Below are 22186 nucleotides of genomic sequence, written 5' to 3'. Positions count from 1 at the left end.
TTACTACTGGCCCTTTCGGCAATAGTCTGTGGAGCGTAGACTGAGGTCTCACCCAAAGTAGTATGGGAGGGTGCTAGAACCAGGTTTCTACACCCTAGAGATGTCTGATGGTCTTTCGGTGCTCCGCGGTTTGACCCTGCAGGCACGTCGCTACGCACACCTATCTACAATGTTGCTTTCGCGCAGTCCTGCTTGAGGCGCGATCCGTGTTATTACTCAAGTTCCTTACTATTAACCTGATATTATCCGATTACTTAACTTATCTATATGATCCCAATTATACTTAACAGTGTTCAGTATTCATATAAGTGCACGTGATAAACAAAACAATATAAATGCATAGAAGATCATACAAAAACATCTACACAGTATTTGGAATCAAACTTCTCTTTATTATTCTTCTTCTTGGGTTACAGACTCAACTTCGCCCTGTGCACTTAGCTGCAGGGGTCTGCGCACTTAGCTGCGAACTCTACTAGGCCTCTACGCACTCAGCTGCAGAGCCTCTTCCTACTACTACGACCCAAGACACTTAGACTTCTTCTCTATCCGCTACTAGATCATTACATCAATCCATCTCTCCTTTCCTTTACAACTTAGAGCCTTGCTCTATTTATACAATCCCATGGTCCACGAACCACGGGTAGGCCGACATGACATTACATTACATTACAAAACTTAGGGTGAACAACCCTACGACTCAACATACATTTCGCGCTCCGCGCACACAATTCGTAGAGTCTTACAACATATTTGACCAAAACTTGGGCTTTGAGCCCCAAAACATGTTGTGGGGGTATTCCATGCCCAACAAGCCCCCAACACAAACATCGTGACTCACCCTCGAGTCACTCTATCGACGTGACGATCTTGGTGCGAAGTCCCTCCAGCTAGCCCCATGCTGCTCGGAGGTCTGCAGCGCACTTCTCTGCGGTTTGCTGGACCTGCTTCATGCGCTCTTCTGAAGCCTCTTTGTCAAGAGAAAATCCCTGCCTTAGCGCGTACATCCCCTACATCTGTGCGAGCTTGCCTTCGATATCTACTGTAATGGTGAAGGCCTCGTCAATCCATGGCTGGACGCGCGCTTTGAGAACTACCTCTTTCTATCGCGCCACATCTGCCTACTCTTTCAGTGCCTTAGCTTGAAACATCTTCGCAAGTCGTTGAGTGATGACTACTATCTACGCAATTCCTCGGACATTATCGTACTAGGCCTGCAGTTCACGCGCCTTTGTTTCCAAGCGTTGTATGTTGGGGTCCTCTTGCAAAGATGTGACGACTGCAAATGCTTGTTTTAACATACCGGTACAATCTTGCACTGCACATCCAATTTCTTCCAACCCTGTTTGGATAGCGCTAGCGCGCTGTTCTCTGACTTCCGGGGGAGTGGAAGGCTACGCCTTCAACCGCAGCTCGGTGATTTGAAGATTCAGCTCCAGCTGAACCTTTGTTGTTTTTGCTCTGGCTTCGCGGACGTTGGTCGCCAACCTGTGGATCCGCTCTGCTGCTGGTAGATCTGTTGGGATGGCCAGCTCTGGGACACATTTGCAAGCATCGTCTACCACTTGTTCCAACCACTAAGTCTATGATACCATTTCATCATGCTGCAGGCTGAGTTGCTCGATGTTTATATTTTTCTCACTCAGACCCTGTATCAAGAAGCCCTCCCTAGCGTGGAGTTCTACTGTTATTCCATCCTACAGTTGGTACAGTGTTTCTCGTGGAAGGGCAACCAAATTGAGGCCAAGTCCTTTGATCCTGTCAACCGCAGCTCTGTCGATCTCATTTGCTGCTGCTAGCACTCCTTGCGGTAACACTATGGTATTGGCCATCCTTGTGCGTAGCATCTATTATGTTGTTGATGTACCTGTTGCGATGTAGGTGGACAAGAAATCTTCCTATGGGGGCCGCACCTGTAGTTCCTGTAGCTATGCCCTTAGCACCCCCAACACAGTCTACTGCTCGTCATAACTTCTTGGGGCGCTTCCTTGGTAACATCGTGAACCGTCTCATCGATGTCGTAGAGGTCTTCTTCAGTTAATGTGATTGGGTCGATGGCCAGCTTTGAGGCCTTGACCTTTTTCCATGGACCTGATCTCTTTGGGACACGCGACCGTTTGAGTTGGGTCGAAGTGGTTCCTGGGTCCGTGCCCTCTTCTACAAGGTCTGTGTCCTCTGCCTCCTGTCCTATAGACACTTCCTGGCCCTCCTTTGCCTACGCTGTTGCAGCCTCTGCTGTTTGCACTGTTGTTGCTGCTTCAGTGGCCTTCTTTTGCTCCGCAGTTGATTGTGCCACTTTGCGGGCTGCCCTGACCTCGACTGCCGCTTTTTCGTTGCACCTTTTCTCAGCCAATTGACACGTTGTTGTCTTCTCCAACTCCGCCAAATCCGGGGCGCGCCACTTGAGAGGCCATGTCTCTAACACTGTAAAGATCGTGTTGTCAGTGGCTATGAATGGGAGCTTTGTCCACTGCTGTGTCAGATCCTTTCACGCCCTGATGTAAATATTGTGCATGTCCGCCTTGAAGTCTGCAAAACTCTGCAGACTATTGTGCATTGTGGGGGACAGGCGCAGCCTCCTATTAATCCACATCTAGATGCTCGCCTCCATGAGCACCCAAAAAATCTTTGTATCGTGAATCTACTTCGCGTCCTTGGTAGCCCATAGCGAAGCGTACTTCACAGTCTCTGATAAGTCACGCTCAATGATTGAGAACTAACTATCCTCTGACAGTTCTCCAACTACCAGCAAGATGGACAAGAGCAACCACGCGTAGTGGAAGGTCTTGCCCTACTCTTGGGCCTCGTTGTAGTTGATCAAAAATTCTTCGCAGAGGAATTCGGCCCAGTTGAATTGGACCCCTTCCGCACATTGTTCGGCCAATGCAACTACCGGCACTGGTACTTCATCGCCGCAGCATTTTCTCATTACTTTACCGGCCAGGAGTTGGGTGGCTACGTGCACCCCTTTATCCTTGATACTATTGATGGCGTAACCCATTTTTCTTCTCAAGCTTATATTTTTTCTTCATGGCTTCCACGAGAGCCAAACTGTCGCTTTTCCCTACTATTGTCGCGGGGTTTGTTCCCTTACAGGGAAGCCACGAAATTCTGTGGATGAGATCCGCCGTGATGGGAATAGGCTCCTCCAGCCATAAGTACCCATCATGCACCAGGAAAAGCAGCTGCCTGATGACGAAAATGGTGATGGGCGCACGGTGAAAGTGTGGTATCCATAGTAGATGAAGCAACCCGACCTTCTCCACACTGCACAGCCATTTTCACAGTTGTAATGTGATCATCGGCACCTCCTTATTTTTTTCATTAGGCTCTCCATCTCTAAGTGTGGGAACTTCTCGTTGTCTGTGGGGTCCCAGTCTTCAAATTCTAGGGTAGGCACACGTCCTAGGAGCAGACCCTCAAAGGTATTTTCATTGGGGAGGAGCGGGGTCTGGAGTGCACTCTTCGTTCCGTCTAGATCCTTTTGTACCTTAGCTTTCCCTTTTTGTGGAGGGACATACTCAAGCAATTTTGTTGTAGGGCGCATCGATTGGATGTCTGCCTCCACGTCTTCTTCTTCCTCTACCTCAGAAATCAGAGCCTGTAAGTCCTCCTTCTCTTCATCTATCTCAATGGTGACAGCCTTTCCCTTTTCCTCCATTGATAGCTTACCGAACAACGGATTCCTCGAGGACATGCGGACTAGTCCCACTGCCTGCTTATCTTTTTCGGTTTAGGCATCCGAGGTGGTTTCAGGATTTCTGGCACATCCCCAGTATCTTCGGTAATAGCGTGTATCGTGTGGGTTAGAGCGGCCTCACCGGCAGTTCCTTCTTCAAAGCCCAAACCTCCCCTGGTATCTGTCATCTTGTCTATACTGTATGCGGTCTTTCATGAACTTAGGGGCTCGAATATCGCTCGACGCTCAACACTCTGTGCTCTATTCAACCGCTCAAGTCTCAAGTGAACAAGTGTTGTCTCGTGGCTAGCCCTTGGAGTTTTATAGCGCCTTTTAAATTCAAATTCGACCGTTCCCCCCAATTCTGGGCCATTAATGCTTTCTTGGTGGCAGATTTTCTGAAATCTTGCCCATAACTGCTATCTTAAATGTCCACCGCCCACTCCATTTGGCCTCAAACTGGACATCCTGTCATGAACAGTGACACCAACGGTCACTTCCCAGCCTACCCGCGCGGTAGCGCAGCCCTCTGTGCACAAGCACGAACCTTGTGACATGCTAACTCTGCGCGCACCTCTCGGATCACGTAGCTTCCCCGTGGATTCTTTTATAGTTTTACGCTCCCTTTCAACTGCTTGGAGCACTGAGACTGTTCTTCCTACGGCTAGTCAGGTGGTCACACCACCTGTGCGAGGCTCCATCTCACCTTCCAGTATAGTTCGTGGAAAATCCTCAATTTCCCTCGCGATAGTTGGTGTCGCATGTTCTACTGTATGCAGTGTGTTCCCCTTGTTACTGTGTGTGGTGATATGTGGCCCTAGCCATGGCAGCAAACTAATCAATTCTTTGCGATAGTCTTCTAATTCATTGGTATGATCATTTGCACCATACCTTGCCATCCTTGGTTTATCAACGAAACATGCTTGCTTGATCTCGTTTTCCAGCCTCTTGACCTCTGCGTCCATCCAAATGCTTTTCTTCCTTAGTCGTACCCGATCTTTTTCGAGTTCGCGAAGTCTAATGTTCCCTTGTCGAATGGCTTCCTGAAGCCTTATGTGTTCTACCTCGCATAGCTGTGTGATTTCTTCGTTCTGGGCTTCGCGCACTATCGCACCTGCAGGTGCTATTATGTGCAAATTCATTGTTGCATGTGCCTCAGAAATTACGGTCCCTACCCTATTCCTCAACCTTAGAATCGTTCTCGTGGTCAGGGTTTTTTACATGGTCTTATAGGCTCATCAAACCACTAGTACGCGCAGATCCCAGTCAGTGCGTTTCACCTGGTGAACCTTGTTTAGCACTTCGTGCACCCGGTCGAATGCTTCTTCGTGGATAGTTCTTGGCGCACTTTGCCTTTCTTACTGTTGCATTTTGTTCCAATTCTCTATTCTGGGAGTGTTGTGCATCAGTGTGGGCTGCATGTCATATCTCTATACCCATTGGGAAAGGTGGGCGCACAAGTTATTCTGCCCCTGCTAAGGCTCTCATCCTTAGCTGGGGTTCTCCAAATCGTAGGCGCATCATCCTCCTACATCTGTGCTAGTTCTCAAAACTTCTCTGATGTGTACCCCACCATCTTGTGGGCATCATGCATAGTGCCCATTTTAGAGCATCGAACTGCAATTGTTTTGGTATTGCGCTTTCAAATTTATTTAGGAATTCATCCACCACTGTCAACCCGTCATATATAGGCAGATCCCTTGCCTCTGTTCTCATGCAGCGCAGTGATCTCACCATTTGTTGGTTTGATGGTGCCTTACCCAGGTTCAGAAATGTTTTAGCCAAACAAATCCCAAAACTACCAGCCCTTTCGGTAACAGTCCGCGGAGCGCAGACTGATATCTCACTCGAGGTAGTATGGGAGGGTGCTAGAACCAGGTTTCTGCACCCTAGGGATGTCTTGATGAGGTCTGGAGAGTTCGCAAACCGATCTTTCACAATTGTACAGTTTCGCGCAGCTATCCAACCTTCGTGTAGCCCTAGTACCGAGCGCGAGGCGACACTGTCTAGATCCCTTACCCTTAGTATGTTTTATTGGTATTATAGATCTTGGATTAACTTAAATGGCCCCAATGCGTTCCTTTACTATTCAACATAAATAGACTTGTGCGCAATCATAAACAGTAACAGATGCATAAATAGAAATAGAGCAATAGATATGCGATATTCCAAAACCAACTTATCTTTATTAATGCTTTTTCCAGTTACAATCCACTTCCTACCCTGTGCACATAGCTGCAGGGGTCCGCTCACACAGCTACGGACTCTACTAGGCCTCTACGCACACAGGTGTAGAGCCTCTTCTACTACCACGACCCGTGACTCAAACTTATAGACTTAGATCAAATATTACTTTCAGAAACCCATACACTTTAGATCTAATCTTCACTTCCCTTGCCTCTACACCTAGAGCCTCGCTCTATTTATACATTCCCATGGTTCGCGGACCATGGGTAAGCCGACACATTCTATATTAGATTACAATCTTTTAGGGCGGCTACCCTTTGACTTGACTTATTACAACTCACACTCCGTGCACTTCACGGGGCCTTTACAATACCAATACCCAAAATTGTGGGCATTAAGCCCTAAAACCGTTACGTAGGGGATCCACTGCCCAACAGGCCCCCAACACAAACATCGTGACTTGTCCTGAATCACTTGGCCAGTGCGGTGATCTTTGCGCGAAGTTCATCCAGCAATCTCTATGCTTCGCTTACGTCCACAGCACATTCTTCCACTATCTGTTGTACCCGCTGCGCGCATATCTCTGATGTTTCGTTGTCAGGTGCAAGTCCTTGCCTGAGTGCATATACGCCCTACATGTGTGCCAGTTTTCCCTCGATCTTGGTAGTGACCGTGAATGCTTCCTCGAGCCAAGGTTGAATGTGTTCTTTAAGCACTGCTTCTTTTTTACGTGCAGCATCCACCTGGGCCTCCCTCATCTTGGCCAGCCACTGAGTAAGGGCGACCGTCTGCGCAGTCCCCCAAACATTGTCATAAGCCTGCTGCAACTCCCGCGCTTCTGTCTCTAACCGTTGGAGCGTTGGGTCTTCCTGCAGTGAAGTGAGGGTGACGAGTGACTGATCTAGCAAGCTAGTGCAATCCTGTATGGTGCGCTCTATGGCTTCCAACCCTACTTGAATGGCATGGTGTCGCTGTTCTCGGACCTTCGGTGGTGTAGCGAGCTGCGCCTTGAGCCTCAGCTCTACGATCTGCAAGTTGAGGTCCAACTGGATCCTCGTTGCTTCCTCCTTCACCTCGTGGAATCCACTGGCCAATTTGTGGATCCGTATGCCTACTGGTAAGTCTGTTTCAATCTCGAGCTCGAGGGCGCGGCGACACGCTTCCTCGACGATTTGCTCCAACTGCTGAGTTTGTGCTACTGCTTCATCGTGTTGGAGGATCAACTGCTCAATGTTGATTCGTTGTTCACTGAGCATCTGTACTGCGCGTCCTTCCCTAATGCAGAGCTCTGTCATTAATCCATCCTGTAGCTGGTATAAGGTTTCTCGTGGGAGGGCAGCCAAGTTTAATCCAAGTCCACTGAGCTGGCCTACTGCAGCTCTGTCCTCCACGTTGTCTGTTGTTAGTTCTCCTGCCAGCAGCGTGACTGTATTAGCCATTTTGGCCCGTAGCAACTGCTCGGTTGCTGACATACCCATAGCCCCGTAGGTAGCTACCATTTCCTGCTGTGGGGGTCGTACCTAAAGTTCCTGCAGTTGCGTCCCGAGTGCCCCCAACACAGTCTGCTGCTTCGTCAATGCCTCCTAGAGCGCCTCCCTAGTGACTTCGCGAACTGTATCACCGATGTCACATAGGTCACCCTCGGTCAGTGTGATAGGCTCCCCATCCAACTTGGATGCCTTGGTCTTCTTTTGTGGCCCTGTTCGTTCTGTCACACGCGGCCGTTTTAAGGGTGTAGAGGTGGTGCTTGGGTCTACACCTTCTGTCATATCATCCGTTCCTGGCCCTGTGGTCACGTTTGGGCCTCTTTCTTCTTCTGTCGGAGTGGCCCCTCCTGCTGCTGCCTTTTCTGCGGCAACCTTCGCTGCCTCCCGGGACGCCCGTACTTCCTCAGCAAGCTATTCGTTCTGCTTTTGTTGTGCTAGAAACTTGGCGGTAGCCTTCTGTCTTTGAATCTCTGTCTCATCGCGCACCACCACATCTGGTGTGCACCATTCTGGTGGCCAGGTGTCAGGCACAGCAAAAACAGTGTCATCTATTGCGATGAAGGGGAGCGTGGTCCACTTCTGCTCTGGATCCTTCCGTGCCTGGATATACACATGGTGCATATCTGCTTTAAAGTCTGCAAAACTCTTCACACTATCATATTGGGAATGCAGCCTATAGTCTTTCCTTTGAACAGAACCCCCTGAGGGAGGGACGAGGTGTTAAGTGTGCTTTTAACGGTATCCAAATCTTTAGGTACCATTACCCTCCCTTTCTGCGGAGGGACATACTTGGGAAGTTTTGCCGCAACACGTACTGGTTGGATGTCTTCTTCCATCTCTTCCTCTGGTTCCATCTCTTCGACAAAGGTCGAATGGTCCTCTTCCTCATCGTCGCTTTCAATATTAACTGTTTTGCCCTTTTCTTCCATCGACAGTTTGTCGAACTGTCAATTTCACGGCGACATATGGACCGGTCTTGCTACCTATGGGTCCTTCTTGGGCCTCGGCGTCTGGGGCGATTTAGGGATTTTGAGTGCATCCCCTACCGGCAGCGTAGGACTTTGCATGGCTCCCTTGGTTGTTGACATGATTCTAATCAGGGACTCTTGTGTATCCTTCAACAATGCTTCAAACCATGGACTTGCTCTTACAACCTCCTCATTCATCATGTTCAGGCCCTCTTGATAACACAACAACTTTATTTGCAAGATGCCAGGGGTTGTTCAGTGGAGGGCCATTTGCAATTTATAGGTCTGTTGAAATTAAAATTTCACCATCCCCCCATATTCTGGCTCATTAATGCTAGAAGGTCCACCGCCCACTCCTTTTCACCATAACTTGGACGTCTTTTCATGAACAGTGACGCCAATGGTTACTTCCTTGTTTATCTGTGTGGTAGCATAGCCCCTTCTGCGTGGTCGCGACCCTTATGACATACCAACCTTGCGTGCGTCCCTATTGTCACGTAGCTACTTAACAGACTTTTATATAGTCCCGCATTCCCTCTCAACTGTCTGGAGCGCTAAGACTGTCTCCTCTTCGGCTAGTCAAGTGGTCGCACCTCCTTGGTGCACCGTTATCACGTCTTGGCAAGCAACCCACGACACAGTCTCTATTGTCGCTATTACGCGCACTACCGGATGCAGCGTGCTTTCCTGATTCCCCCGAGAGTGAGGTGTTGCCTTAACCACGGCATTCTATCAATTATCTTGCGGTCATACTCCTCCAATTCCTCCTTAGGTTTGCGCGTATCCGGCTGCGACTTTCCAGGTTTTTCATTCAGAAAGTCCTCCTTTAGTTCCTTTTCCAACTGTTTAATCTCCGCGTCCAGCATCATATTCTTCATTCGCAGTAGTATCTTGTTCCTTTCTAGTTCGCGAAGTTGCGCATTCCCTAGCCGAATAGCTTCTTGCATCCCTTTATACTCCTCTTCGCAAGGTCTTATGAGTTCTTCAGTCCGGACTTCATACACTATTCTCTTCATCGACATTGTTACATCCACGGCCATCTGTGAAGGTTCTTCAAGGACCTCAGTTCCTATACCATTCAATGGCCTCGAACTCGGCTTCACAGCTAGGTTCTTACATGGCTCCGTATATGCCCCTCTGGCCATTGGGGTGCACAGGTTCCCTTTTCTACATTGTATCCTCGGATCCTTATTCATGACTTTGCGTACCTTGGCGAACGATCCCCCCCTCGCACTTGGTTGTGTGATCATGTTCTTCCTCCAACGCTTCCTGTTTGGGCCTGCTATTGTAGTACTACTGCGCATTGGAACAATTCGTTCTGTATATGTCTGGTGTGCTTGCAAGTTGTTCTGCCTTCTCCCACCAATCCACCTTAGTTGGGGTCTGCCAAATTGTAAACGCATCCGTCTTCTACTTTCGTGCCAATTTCCGATATTCTTCTGACGTAGATGCCCCCATCGTGCGGGTGTCGCATGCAACACCCATTCGAGCAAACTGCACTGTTGCCGTTCGGATACGGTACTTTCAACCTTGTCTAAGGGTCCATCCATTCTTGGTACCCCATCATCTGGTGGCATTTCCCTTACTTCGATCGTTACGCACTATAGTGATCGAGTCATCATGTTACAATTTAGCGTTGTGACTTCGTGCAACCAGTTCTGCCAGTGTTCTATTTCTTCATTTGAATCCGATGTACAGGAACTGTCACGCTCCCATGAAATTCTCCCATCTTTAGTTGGGTTCACCCGATCCTGGTCTTGCACCGTCATCTGATAAATGCAATCCAGCTCATTGTCATTGTCATCTTGGCGCACAGGTTCAGTGTAGCGTGGTCCTTTGGCTAGATCCAACGGAACTACTACGCATAGGGACTTTTTCTCGAATATCTTCTGTTTTTTTAGGTTGATGACTCCATTCATATCCATGGCCCAGTCTATTCCTAGCAATGCGGGGTAAGGGTTACTGTCATCCATAATCTTTATTACCTCAAAGTCCATCTGTGTGCTCGCACCTTCGATATCCACTGTTACCCCTTGCCATGGGAAAAATCTTTTGTTGGTTCACCATCCGTAATTGAATAGGAGACCAATGTAGCGTGGGCTTGCACATGCATTCCCATGTTTGTTTTGGTAACACATTCGCGTCCAAACCCAAGTCTAAGATCACCTGATCCATTTCATACTCGCCAATCTATGCTGTCAATCTCATTTCCCTCCTGGTGCGTAGTGCATGCCTTCCCAATTTTCGGACTACGCGCGGTTCACCCGGTCCTGCGCACCTAGCGATCAGCTCTTGTAGTCCCTTAACTACCTTATTGTCACATAGCAGCTTCATGCATGTCTCTAAAAAGGTAGTAAGCATAGAAGGATCCATTCCTGTCTCGGATTGATCCTTACTACCTGAAGTAGAGGCCTCCGCGAAGCTCTTCTTAGCTTCCATAAACGTTTCCCTTGCGCACTCCAATTCAAACTCAGGTTCCTTCGTAGGAGCCTTGCAAACCTATGTATCGCCCTCGAGTTGCTTTCCCTTATCTTCCCCTGTGGTCGTGCCACTTTTGAGAACCATGTTCACGTTAGAGTCTTCTTCGCGCAGTTCCAACCTCATCATTTGGATATTTTGAGTTGGAGTAGAATGTAGTACCCCTTTCTCGCACATTTGTGCGATCAGCGTCGGACAATCTACCATTTCATGATCAAATTGTTCGTAGTATGGACAAGATATTCTCGTTGGGTTGGTACAATCGCAAGCGTAGTGCCCTGGTCCTCCGCAATTGTAACAGATTAGCTGCCTGCGCCCTCATCCAAGTCCCATTCCTCCTCGTCCTCGTCTGCATCCTTGGAATCCACCACGTGCTATTGCTGCGGCTGGATCGAGGCCTTGCGTTTCTATCTGCATTCAATAGGCTGGAGTCCTATCCATCATTAGCTCATAGCTCCGACACGTCCGCTCATCGTGGCCTACTGATCTACAGAAATTACAAAATAGTTGCTGCGGAGTCTGCGTATACTTTTGCAACAGGTGACAATTGTCTATAGTGTGCTTTCCTCCCACCTAACAGATCGCACACCATAGCACGGGTGTCACGCTTGGCCCTACCTGAGCCTCTGGTCTCAACGGCATTGGTCCCCCTCCCGCCAAATAGTTCGCAAATACTAGGCAGTGATCCTTATCGTGACCCTGACCTTTACATTTTATGCACCACACTTCTTTGCGCGCTTCCGGCCAGGGTGCCCTATCCTACTTCAAACTCTGCATCTCCAAGCATAGGTTTTGTAGCTGCGCGTGGATTTGTTGGACTCCCAACCCTGGATCCTGTATCGGCGTCTCATGCAACCTCATCGCCATTTCCAATGCTTCTGCCTGGGTTGAGAGCTTCTGTTGTGACAGCGCCGTCCTCAGGTGTGGTGTCAAAGACGCCACAAACCACGTGCAGTGCTGCGCATCCGTTAGCGTCATATTAGCCTTGCGGATCGTACTTTTTAGTCTCTGATCCAGATCCCAAGGGGTTTCGCCTAGAAGCATCGCGATCTCCTTAAATCCAATGATCGACTGTGTTTCAGATTTCGGCCGGCTAAATTCTCTATTCAACGTGATCTGGATCTCCGCTATTCCTGCATTTGGGTGATCATTCGAGTGCTTGATATACCAAGTCAATGCGTGGTCCTGCAGTGCGCTTACCAATGTGGCCTTCTTAATGTTATCATCCGTAACCCCATGTGCTTCCCATACTGCTCTTACTACAAACCAAAACTGATCTAGATCTTCGTTCCCTACTCCTCTGAATATAGGCAGCTTGATTGCACTCGCCATGCTAAACTGCTGGTTAGGTGGAGGTGGTGTGGGCGAGGATGGAGGTGAATGAGGTGATGTGGGTGGCAGCGTACATGGGGATGGTATCTGCGAAATGTGTTGCCTGACCGCACTCCTCGGAGAAACCCAAGCGTGCTCTTCCTCGCTCACTTGCGGAGGTGAAATTAAAGGACTGTTTCCTAACCCTTCGATACCTTTGTATACCTTTCCGCTCCGCATCGTTCCACTCATTAATGTATTCACATCACCCGTTTTTCACATAGCAGCATCTTAATCCAGGTATTCAAAGATTTGATGTACTTACCTCACGGTCCTTTGAGAAAACATCTTTCTGCTTCGCTATAGCTTACAGTCGTGTCTATCACAAATTCAGTGATAAACCCTCCTATTATCCAATTGAGCCAATGGTTGACAGCCCGCGCGATCTGGTCCTCTGAGGCCTCTAGCCTATGCACCAACTTTGGAGTCCACACTATCGGTTTATCGAGCTTATACCTTCCCTGGCTGTCAGCTAACCTCGCAATCCAATCATACAACTCTAAAGAGAAGGACGCAAAGAAGATCTAGTAAATTTCTGTATATACGTAGCGATCCAACCACCTCTTCTCAGATATTTGCGGGGTTTTGTTTTCCTGTATCACAAACTCATGAAGCTTCTGATCCAACCAATCTTCAATTTCTTTCTTTGTAGGGTTCCAGTGTTCCGACATCAAACATCCCTTAGGCAGATCCTGGTCCTGGCAACGCAACCATTTGTTGGCTTGATGGGGCCTGACCCAGGGTCAGAAATGTTTTAGCCAAACAAATCCCAAAACTACCGACCCTTTCGGAAACAGTCCGCGGAGAGCGGACTGAGTTCTTACCCGAGGTAGTATGGGAGGGTGCTGGAACTAGTTTTCCGCACCCTAGGGATGTCTTGATGAGTTCTGGAGAGTTCGCAAACTGATCTTTCACAATTGTATAGTTTCGTGCAACTATCCAGCCTTCGCATAGCCCTAGTACCAAGCGCGAGGCGGTGCTGTCTAGATCCCTTACCCTTAGTATGTTTTATTGGTATAATAGATCTTGGATTAACTTAAATGGCCCCAATGCATTCCTTTACTATTCAACATAAATAGACATGCACGCAATCATAAACAGTAATAGATGCATAAACAGAAACAAAGCAACAGATATGCGATATTCCAAAACCAACTTATCTTTATTAATGCTTTTTCCAGTTACAATCCACTTCCTACCCTGCGCACACAGCTGCAGGGGTCCGCGCACACAGCTGCGGACTCTACTAGGCCTCTGCGCACACAGCTGCAGAGCCTCTTCTACTACCACGACCCGCGACTCAGACTTACAAACTTAGATCGAATAATACTTTTAGAAACCCATACACTTTAGATCTAATCTTCACTTCCCTTGCCTCTACACCTAAATCCTCACTCTATTTATACATTCCCATGGTTCGTGGACCATGGGTAAGCCGACACATTCTATATTAGATTACAATCTTTTAGGGTAGGCTACCTTTTGACTTGACTTATTACAACTCACGCTCCACACACTTCGCGAAGCCTTTACAATACCAATACCCAAAATTGTGGACGTTAAGCCCTAAAACCATTACGCGGGGGATCCACTGCCCAACACCATCATGTTGTAGTTGAGTGTTGTTACTTCGTGCAGCTAATTCCGCCATCGTTCTATTTCTTCATCCAAATCCGAAGTGCAGGAGCTTTCGCACTCTCACAAAATCCTTCCATCTGCAGTCGAATTCACCCAATGTTGTTCTCGTGCAGTTATCTTGTAGATACAGTCGAGATCGTCATCACTATCATCGTCGCGCACCAGTTTAGTGTATCGTGCTCCTTCGACTGGATCTAGTGGTACTACTACGCATAGTGACTTTTTCTCAAAAATCATTTTGCGCTTCTTCATGTTTATGACTCCGTTCATATCGGTGGCCCAGTCTATTCCTAGTAGCGCGGGATAGGGATTGTTGTCATCGACAATCTCTATCACTTCAAAATCCACCTGTGCACTCGCACCTTCAATATCCACCATTACCCCTTGCAATCTTCCCATGGGCAAGATCTTCTGTTGGTTCGCCATTCGCAACTAAATAGGAGACCATTGTAGCGCGGGTCTGCCCATGCGTTCCCATGTTTGTTTCGACAGTACATTCGCATCTGATCCGAGATCCAAGATTACTTGATCCATTTCATACTCGTTGATTTGTGCAGTCAACCTCATTTCCCTTCCTGTGAGCAATGTATGCTTTCCTAGTTTCAGGACCATGCACGGTTCTCCTAACCCCGCGCACCTAGTGATAAGTTCCTGTAGTCCTTTCACTGCCTTGCTGTCGCATAGCAGTTTCATGCATGTCTCCAGAAAGGTAGTGAGCATTGAAGGATCCATCTCGGGTTCTAGTTGATCCTTGCTACCTGAAGTGGAGGCCTCCGTGAAGTTCTTCTTAGCTTCCGTGAATGTCTCCTTCGCGCGTTCTAAATAGGGCAGAGATAACTTGATAGCCTAACAAGACAAAATACTATGATGCTTGAGTTTGGGGAAACTCTAGCTCAACAACTTCCACTTGATGCTTCTCAGTCACATATTGGTGCCAATCTTGGTATTGTGTGATGACATCCCCAAAATGCGTGATGGTATCTGGATAGAAGTGGACTCTAGGCTCCATAGAATTTGGGTACAATGACTTGGAACCAAGTTTAAGTTTCCTCTAAAGCATGAGCAACATTGTTCTAATTTAGACAGGACCATCGATGTAGTTCTACATGTTCTGTCTGTTCAGCTCCAAATCTTCCTTGGTGGAAATTTGTCTCACCTGCTCCAAGTACTCTTCGATCTCCTGCCAGACCTAGTTCCTAAGTTTCCCTTTAGTGAGCGAACCAACTGATGGGATCTTGTGTGTTTTCACTAAGACATCCAAGGTACTGCACAACCATACATATGAGGCCTGAATGTTATCAATAAATGAGGTGAGATGCTTGTTGTCTTGAATCAACATATGAACTCTTGCTCTCTCCAGCTCTACTTGTGGCTTCATTTTCTTCCCTAATTCAAGTGGTGCCCCTTTGTATCGCATTGTCCATTCTTGCACATAAGTAATGGAAACTTGTATTTTCTTGAGAGTTTTAACAAAATATTTTCTCTGTTGCCATAGGCCATTCAAATGGACAATTGCTTTATGTACGGTCACAAACTCCTCAAAGAATTTCCACATGGTTTCTCCAAGTGTTGATAATTCAGCAAGTATCACTACTCTCGTCTCCTCCACGTAGACCTGTGCAGAAACTGTGTTCTGTGTGACTACATAGAGTTTTTCTTCCTCTTGCTTGGCAGCCTGTAAGTTATGTGCTAATTGCTTATTCTCGGCTCTCAATTACTAAATATTTGATCTTGTTACACTTGTGAAGGCCAAGTTGGCTTCCGAAATGGCATTTGGATTCTTCCTGGTGTCTACCAATATAACCCTTTCTCTAACAAATGCAGGTAATGTATGATCATCCAAAAAATTATTTCTCCGTGATTGTACAATCTTCTTTTGGAACTCATCAAATGACAGATTGTACAGATCCATTACCAGATCATCATTGTTGGGTAGGGTCCCCCTAGGTCAAAGTTTTGTAAAGAGCCTGCATTTTGAGGAGTGGAGCGGGATTCACGCAATATTTTAGGAGTCATAAGGGCTTTAGGGCAAGTCAAAGCCCCTTATTTTATAAAAGGATGGGATCAAGTTGTATGTTTTGAGCTTTGCCCATGGTTTGCAGACCATGGTATTGTAAAATAAAAATATATATAAAGGGTGTCTTAGTAAGTCAATGAACCAATCAATTGATGGATGATGAATATGTTTTGATGTTTTGAGTCTATAATTGTCTTTCTATGTTAGAGCGGAGAGGAAGGTTCCTGCAGATATTTGTGTGGAGACCTTGGTAAGTCTACAGCTGTGTGCGCAAGCCCCTGCAGCTATGTGCGCAGGGTAAGAAGGATTGTAATTGTGAAGATCTGAAGATAATAAAGAAGATTTTAAGGGCAGACCAGTGTATTTACATTTTGTACTATACTTTATGCAATTACTGTTTACTTTTATGCTGCGCAATAAAGGATAGGATCAGAATTAATATATGAATGTTGTTAAATTTAATTGCAGTTAAGATCCATTGATTTATGCACAACAGATATAGTTTTAGATCTGCAAAGTAGCATTTTTGTATGAATAGATCGGATTCGATGTAATATTAAGTAAGATCACAGTGTGTGGTAATAGATCTGTAGGTGAGTTAGACTAAGTCAAGAGCCACATTCCATATTCCTTCTGGATGCGGAAACATGGTTCCAGCATCCCCCAATATTGCCTTGGGTCAAACTGCGGTCTGCGCGAGAAGATCATTGCCGAAAGTGTCTATGATAAAGGGGTTTGTGGGTTAGCGCAGCTAACTCTGAACCTGGGTCTGAGCCCCTCAAGCCAACAAATGGTGGCATCTCACCAAAAAAGAGATTCAAGGTTGGGTCGATCAGAAGGTGGGCGAATTCGCAGCACAAGAGAATAGAAATCTGCACATGTCAACAGAAAGGTGGTTGCAGAGGTATATCTTAACAAAACAGCACAATATCTTTTTTGCATCATTCGCTAACGAGTTGCATGAGTGGCTTTCAAAACCAGGTGAAAGTAAGACCTGTTTAGAAGCGGAACAAGCCTACTGCATGGACCCCAGTGCTGATTAAGCCATTCAAGGAGACTTAAAATAAGATCAGAAGGGTTGTTGATTACTGGATCAATAGTGTTCTCGAAGGCTTTATTGCCGAATTCGCGATTAACACATTGGTATCCTACAGTGAAGCTGAGCGTCAGTTTTTCAAGGGTCCACGAGGTAAGTATTTGAATTCCTTAAAGATTTGGATTAAGATGTTGTTATGTGAGAAGGGCGTACTATGCATGCAAGCAAATTGATGTTTAAAGAACGCAAGACTGGATCTACGTGGAGCAGAAAGAGATTCCTGAATAGACTGTGATAATTTCACTGAAACTATTTACAGTCCATTATTGGGTGAATCAGAAAGCGAAGAAGAAAGGAGCAAACCCCGCTGACGCATTTGTCAGAAAATCTACAGAGAAAAAGTTGGCCGAGACAATGAAGAGGGATTATGATGTGATCATGAAGTCTCGGGGATTTGTCATCAACTCCATTAATGATTAGGTTGTGCGCTTTTATGCGCACATTTTGATCGGGAAAGTTATGAGGAAGTGTCAGGCGCATGAGGTATCCGCCTCAGTCGTATCATTGGCTGCGCAGTGTAGCAAGGGCGTCCATTTTAACTGGGCAAGCTATTTGTGCCAATAATTTTTGGATGACTGTTGGGAGGCATAAGAAGAGGGAAAGAAATTCCACTACGCATGGTTATTTCTCTTGATAGCATTGATAGCATGGAGAATGCCAAAGGAGTCATAGTTCCCCACTATGGACCCTGACGTCTGTGAGGCTGCGAGGTATGCCTTGCTATGGGCTTCCAAGGAGCCCACCGATGTTACAGAGAACAAACTTTTGTTGGGTCTTGTTTTAAATGGATTTACACACCATGATCAACCAGAAGTCAAGGTTGTCACCATTTATATTTGAACAATATAGAGCAATTGCAGACTTCAAGGTGGACTTTCACCATGTACATATCCACGCCAAGAAAGACCTGGAGGAGGTGTGGTACGAGCTACCATCACACAAGTGGTGAGCAGCTGGCCAAGTGATTAGCTAACTCCACCCACAGAAGGAGTAGAGACAGAACAAGTAAGCACTAGTCGAGCAACGAAATATATTTCAGGTGCGCAGTCCGAGAAGCAGCCAACCAAGTTGGGCAAAAAGAAGGTGGCTGAGAAAGTCACAATCGAGCTAGAGAAGGACACTGCGCTAGAGGCAGAGCACGAAGCCGAACAGGAGGAACAGGACACCGAAGGAGGCGATCAGGGTGGTGAAGACCCTTTTGTTGACACTGAGGAGGTAGATTCCCCATTCATAGTTAAACGACGAAAATCAAGTGTTGGAGGCACGCAGAAGAAGAACAATTCGGACAAATCCGTTGGCACAGAACCAATGGCCCTCACTAAGGGGGACATCGACGAGATTGGAGACACAGTCCGAGTTGTGACAGAATACATATGGGGAACATTGAAAACTGTTGAAAATAGCAACAAGAAATGCTAAAAATAGCATTGCTATAAATAGCATTTCAGGATATACTCCAACTCTGTTGGAAATAGCAAAAAATAGAAATGCTAAAAATAACATTGCTATAAATATAATTTCGGGATATATTCCAATTTTAATTTGTCCTTGAATTAAAATTCAAATTTAGTCTCACTAGCTGTTTGAAAAATAATTAATTAATTCATCTTGAGTTAATTAGTTCGAGAAAATCAAACATGAAGTCTTTGTGAAGACATGCAACAGTTATCTCTTTGATTGAGGAAGTTATCCCTTAATTAAGGAGATAAGGATGAGTTGTATTTGAGTTGTAACTAGTTAGCTCAGCTAACTGAGTTAAGTCCAGTTAAATTAGTTCCAGACAGTTGGAGGAACTAATTCTGAGTTCAGTCAGTTAATGCATGAATGCATACAACTAGTGTACTCCAGATAACTGAATATTCGCTCATAAATAACTAATGCAAGTCAGTTCAGAGAAAGACACAGTTGAGATTAAAGACAGGTGTTATAGACATTTTTGTGCCTTACAGCTCTAAGCATGAAATGTCCATAAACCAAGGGATCCTAAGTCCCTAAAAGTGTTGTTCCAACTCCTAAAGAAACAAGGTCAACAAATTATAGCTTCTCCCGGAAGTTCTCCACCAGAAACTGCTCAGAACTAGTCAAATCAGGATCATCTCAGCTACTCCACTAGCTAGCCGCGTTGCAAAGCACCCAAATACACTAGCTAGGTGCGTTGCAACGCACCTAAATGCACTACCAAGGTGCGTTGAGCGGGAAATGACAAGTGGCAGAGTCATTCCACGAGGTGGAGAGACAATGGAAGCTTCCAGAATCTTTTCCAATGACACTTGCCTCACTGAATTTGACCAGTGATGAGTAAGAGGCTCTCAGTCTCCAAGTGGAAGCAAGGACTGACAGAGAGAAGCCACTAATCAATTCATGAGCTGAATCATCCTCTTTGCATACATCTATATATGGATCCCTCACCAAGAGATCCAGGAGGCTGGAATTTTGTACATTGCAGAGAATTGCTGTTGGTTTTGAGATAGATATCAGAGTATTGGGTGATTTTTGCTTTGTTGGAGGTGAAGAGGGGATTCCATGCTGGGAGGTTGATGCTGGATCAGGAATCATCGGTTGTAACTCCTCCTAGATCTTCTTGTTTTATCAATAAAACTATTTGAGTTTCTCCTACATGCTTGTATATCATTGATGTTTGTTATATTTGTATGTTTAGCTTAAATCTGATCCTAGGCTATTTATGAATATAAATCCATGTCTTTGTGTAGTTTCCTTCTTCTGTGATCTTACAGGAACTCGGTGACGTTGGGCAAGTAAGGGAGCAGGTAGCTGGAAGCTGTCAAAGAGGAGAGAGATTGGATCAAAGGACTAGCGCAAGACACAGGTTGGTTCATCCTATTCCTCTTCGTTTATAGTTCATAAAGGAGAATACAAGAGTAGTTTTCCTTGTTTGTTTCTGAGGTCACTGTCACACCTCAGTGGGATAGGGTCGTTCTGAATAGACACTTTTCCCGTTAACAAAATGGCGACTCTGCTGGCGATCGTGTCTAGTTAGTTTGTTTGTGTTTCTCTTGTTGTTTGTTTCATAAACTTAGAAGTAGCAAATCGAACTGCATTTGCCATTAACAAATGCAAAGTAGACATCTGCTACTTCAATCCATTCACTAGATCTGTTTATGATTTGAACAGTTGATTCACAAATAATCTGATTACCCTTTGTGATAGCTCTTAAACCTCTTTTAAATCAACCCTCTGATTGTGCATTACTGATTGTTTTTACTCGGCCAAAAACCATAGATTAAACTGCAAACCGTGACCCAGAACCCGGATAGAATTCTCGTTTCTGCCCCAGCGCAGGTGCTGTGAAGAGTTCCTGCATTTAAGCACAGTTCCCGAGAGGGCAACCTGCGTTGCAATCCAGTTTCTTTGTGCACCAGGTGCGTTGATCATCTTAGCCCTGTGCAGCTGAGGTTCTTTGCTCATTTTTTCAGTTTTGCCTCTGACTTTTGTAGCCTGTGATCAGTGTGTGTGTCTGTTTAAAAGCCCCTTTTCTTTGCCTTAATTCCGCCTCAGTTGTATAAAAGAAACTGTATTTGTTTTTGTGTGTTTGTTGCGTCATTTACAGTTTCCCATTGCAAAAGCAGAATAGCCATACTGTCGTCCTTTGATTTAGATCTATCGTAAGTGTCGATTTTAATCTTAGGAGAAAGTTTATTTGCTGTTGACAGTTGATTATGCTTTTACTTTTGCCTTTGGCTTGAATTTGTAAATTTCTAGTGTAGAAACAAGTGTTTATTTCAAAATCATAAAGTGTCGTAATCGTCTATACCTTTTGATTTCGAAAAGAAGCTTGTTTGTGTTTTTCACTTGAAAACGAATTCAAATTTGTACAACTTCTTTCTTTTTAGGCATCAATATTAAGAAAGTGAAAAACAAATACATGCACATGTGCATTTGCATATTGACAGTCTGTTTGGCTTGATTTAGGAAAAGTGCATTTACAGTGTGCTCTTTGCTCTTTGAGAAAAGATTGTGTCTTTCTTTTCCCCTTGTAGCTAGGATTTTCATTGTTGAAAAGAGATAAAAGCTTGCTTATCATCTTTAGATTGCATTTCAGGAATTACATCTACATCTCGTGGTGAACCCAAAAGGCAAACTTCATAAGAAAGATCAACCTAAAATAAATTCAATGAACTTAACAACGCTTTGTAACTTAACGCACAACATTTAGAGGTCTAGGCTAGAGACGTATTCTGGCGTCGTAAAGCCTGGTAACTGTTGTCCTCACTGATGGTTGGGTGATTCCTCCACTTTGAGACGATAAGTGCCAGTACGGACTTGTGCTCCCACGTACCGTCGAGTATTTATTGGGAGACCCCTATAGGCATAAAACCTTTATCCATAGGAAGCCGTGTCGGCCGCCCTACTGATCGCAATGCACCGAACACAGCATTCGGGAAGATTGACTACCGTACCGTAAAAAGTATTCTGCAGTTTTGCGATTGGTTTGGTACTCCCTCTACCTAGACCTCCAGAGCAGTCCCTTTCATTCCTTTTCAGACTCCTTAACAGAAAAGGTCCATCTGAGCACTTGTCACTTCAGGCTCATTAAAAATCGAAGGAGACTAGAGTCATCTTTTGTTTTTTCTCGACTCTTTAAAACTGAAAAAACAAGTTGTGTCAAAGCGTGTTAAAATTTATTTTAAACGGAATATTCATCCCCTTTTCCTACGTTGATCTTTGGGTTGAGAAAATGGAACCTACCAACCAAGGAATTCCCCTTGGTGGAAATCCTAGTCCCTTCTCCTCTTGGGGAGATGTTGGTGTGCCCCATATGGCCACATTGTCGCTTCCAGGACTAACAATTGGCTTGCCAGTATGGCTCTTCTCAACCAATGTCGTTCAGAACACCACTATTCCTGAACAATCGAATCAGCAATTAGACGAGTCCAGAGTTACCCACCAGCCTTCTACTTCCTCTAATTCTTCCTCTCCTCCTTCCTCTTCGCTTGACGGGACTGGTAAAGCTAAAAGCCAAGTTCCTAAGGAGAAGAAGGAAAAGAAGAAGAAAGAGAAAAAGAAGAAGGAGCCAAAGGCAAATGGGGGAAAACGAGTGTCGTCTAACGAAAATCCACACACAGCACCGACCAGGCCTAAATCGCCATGTGTCATTTGCAGAGGAGACCACTTTCACAGAGATTGTCCTTGCATCCCCCGGATACTAAGGGACTGGTCTCCTCGTTTGCACAATCCGGTGTCATCAACCTCTGGAGATCATGTTGAAAGCACACCGTCAACTAGTGAAAGTGAAGCCCCAGGACG

General features: G+C 45.8%; 1 protein-coding gene across 1 annotated transcript in view; it reads left to right on the top strand.

Annotated features, from left to right (window-relative positions):
- The window catches only part of LOC149144623 (uncharacterized), a 137183-nt gene that overhangs the window by 85165 nt on the left and 29832 nt on the right, over positions 1 to 22186 (top strand). The gene's annotated exons all lie outside the window — the stretch shown is intronic.

This window comes from Pinus tabuliformis, chromosome X (genome assembly GCF_031772625.1).
Source record: "Pinus tabuliformis cultivar Carrire ecotype Pingquan chromosome X, CPIR1, whole genome shotgun sequence".
Taxonomy (NCBI): domain Eukaryota; kingdom Viridiplantae; phylum Streptophyta; class Pinopsida; order Pinales; family Pinaceae; genus Pinus; species Pinus tabuliformis.
Note: the sequence above shows the minus strand (reverse complement) of the source record. Positions and strands in the feature narration are given on the sequence as shown.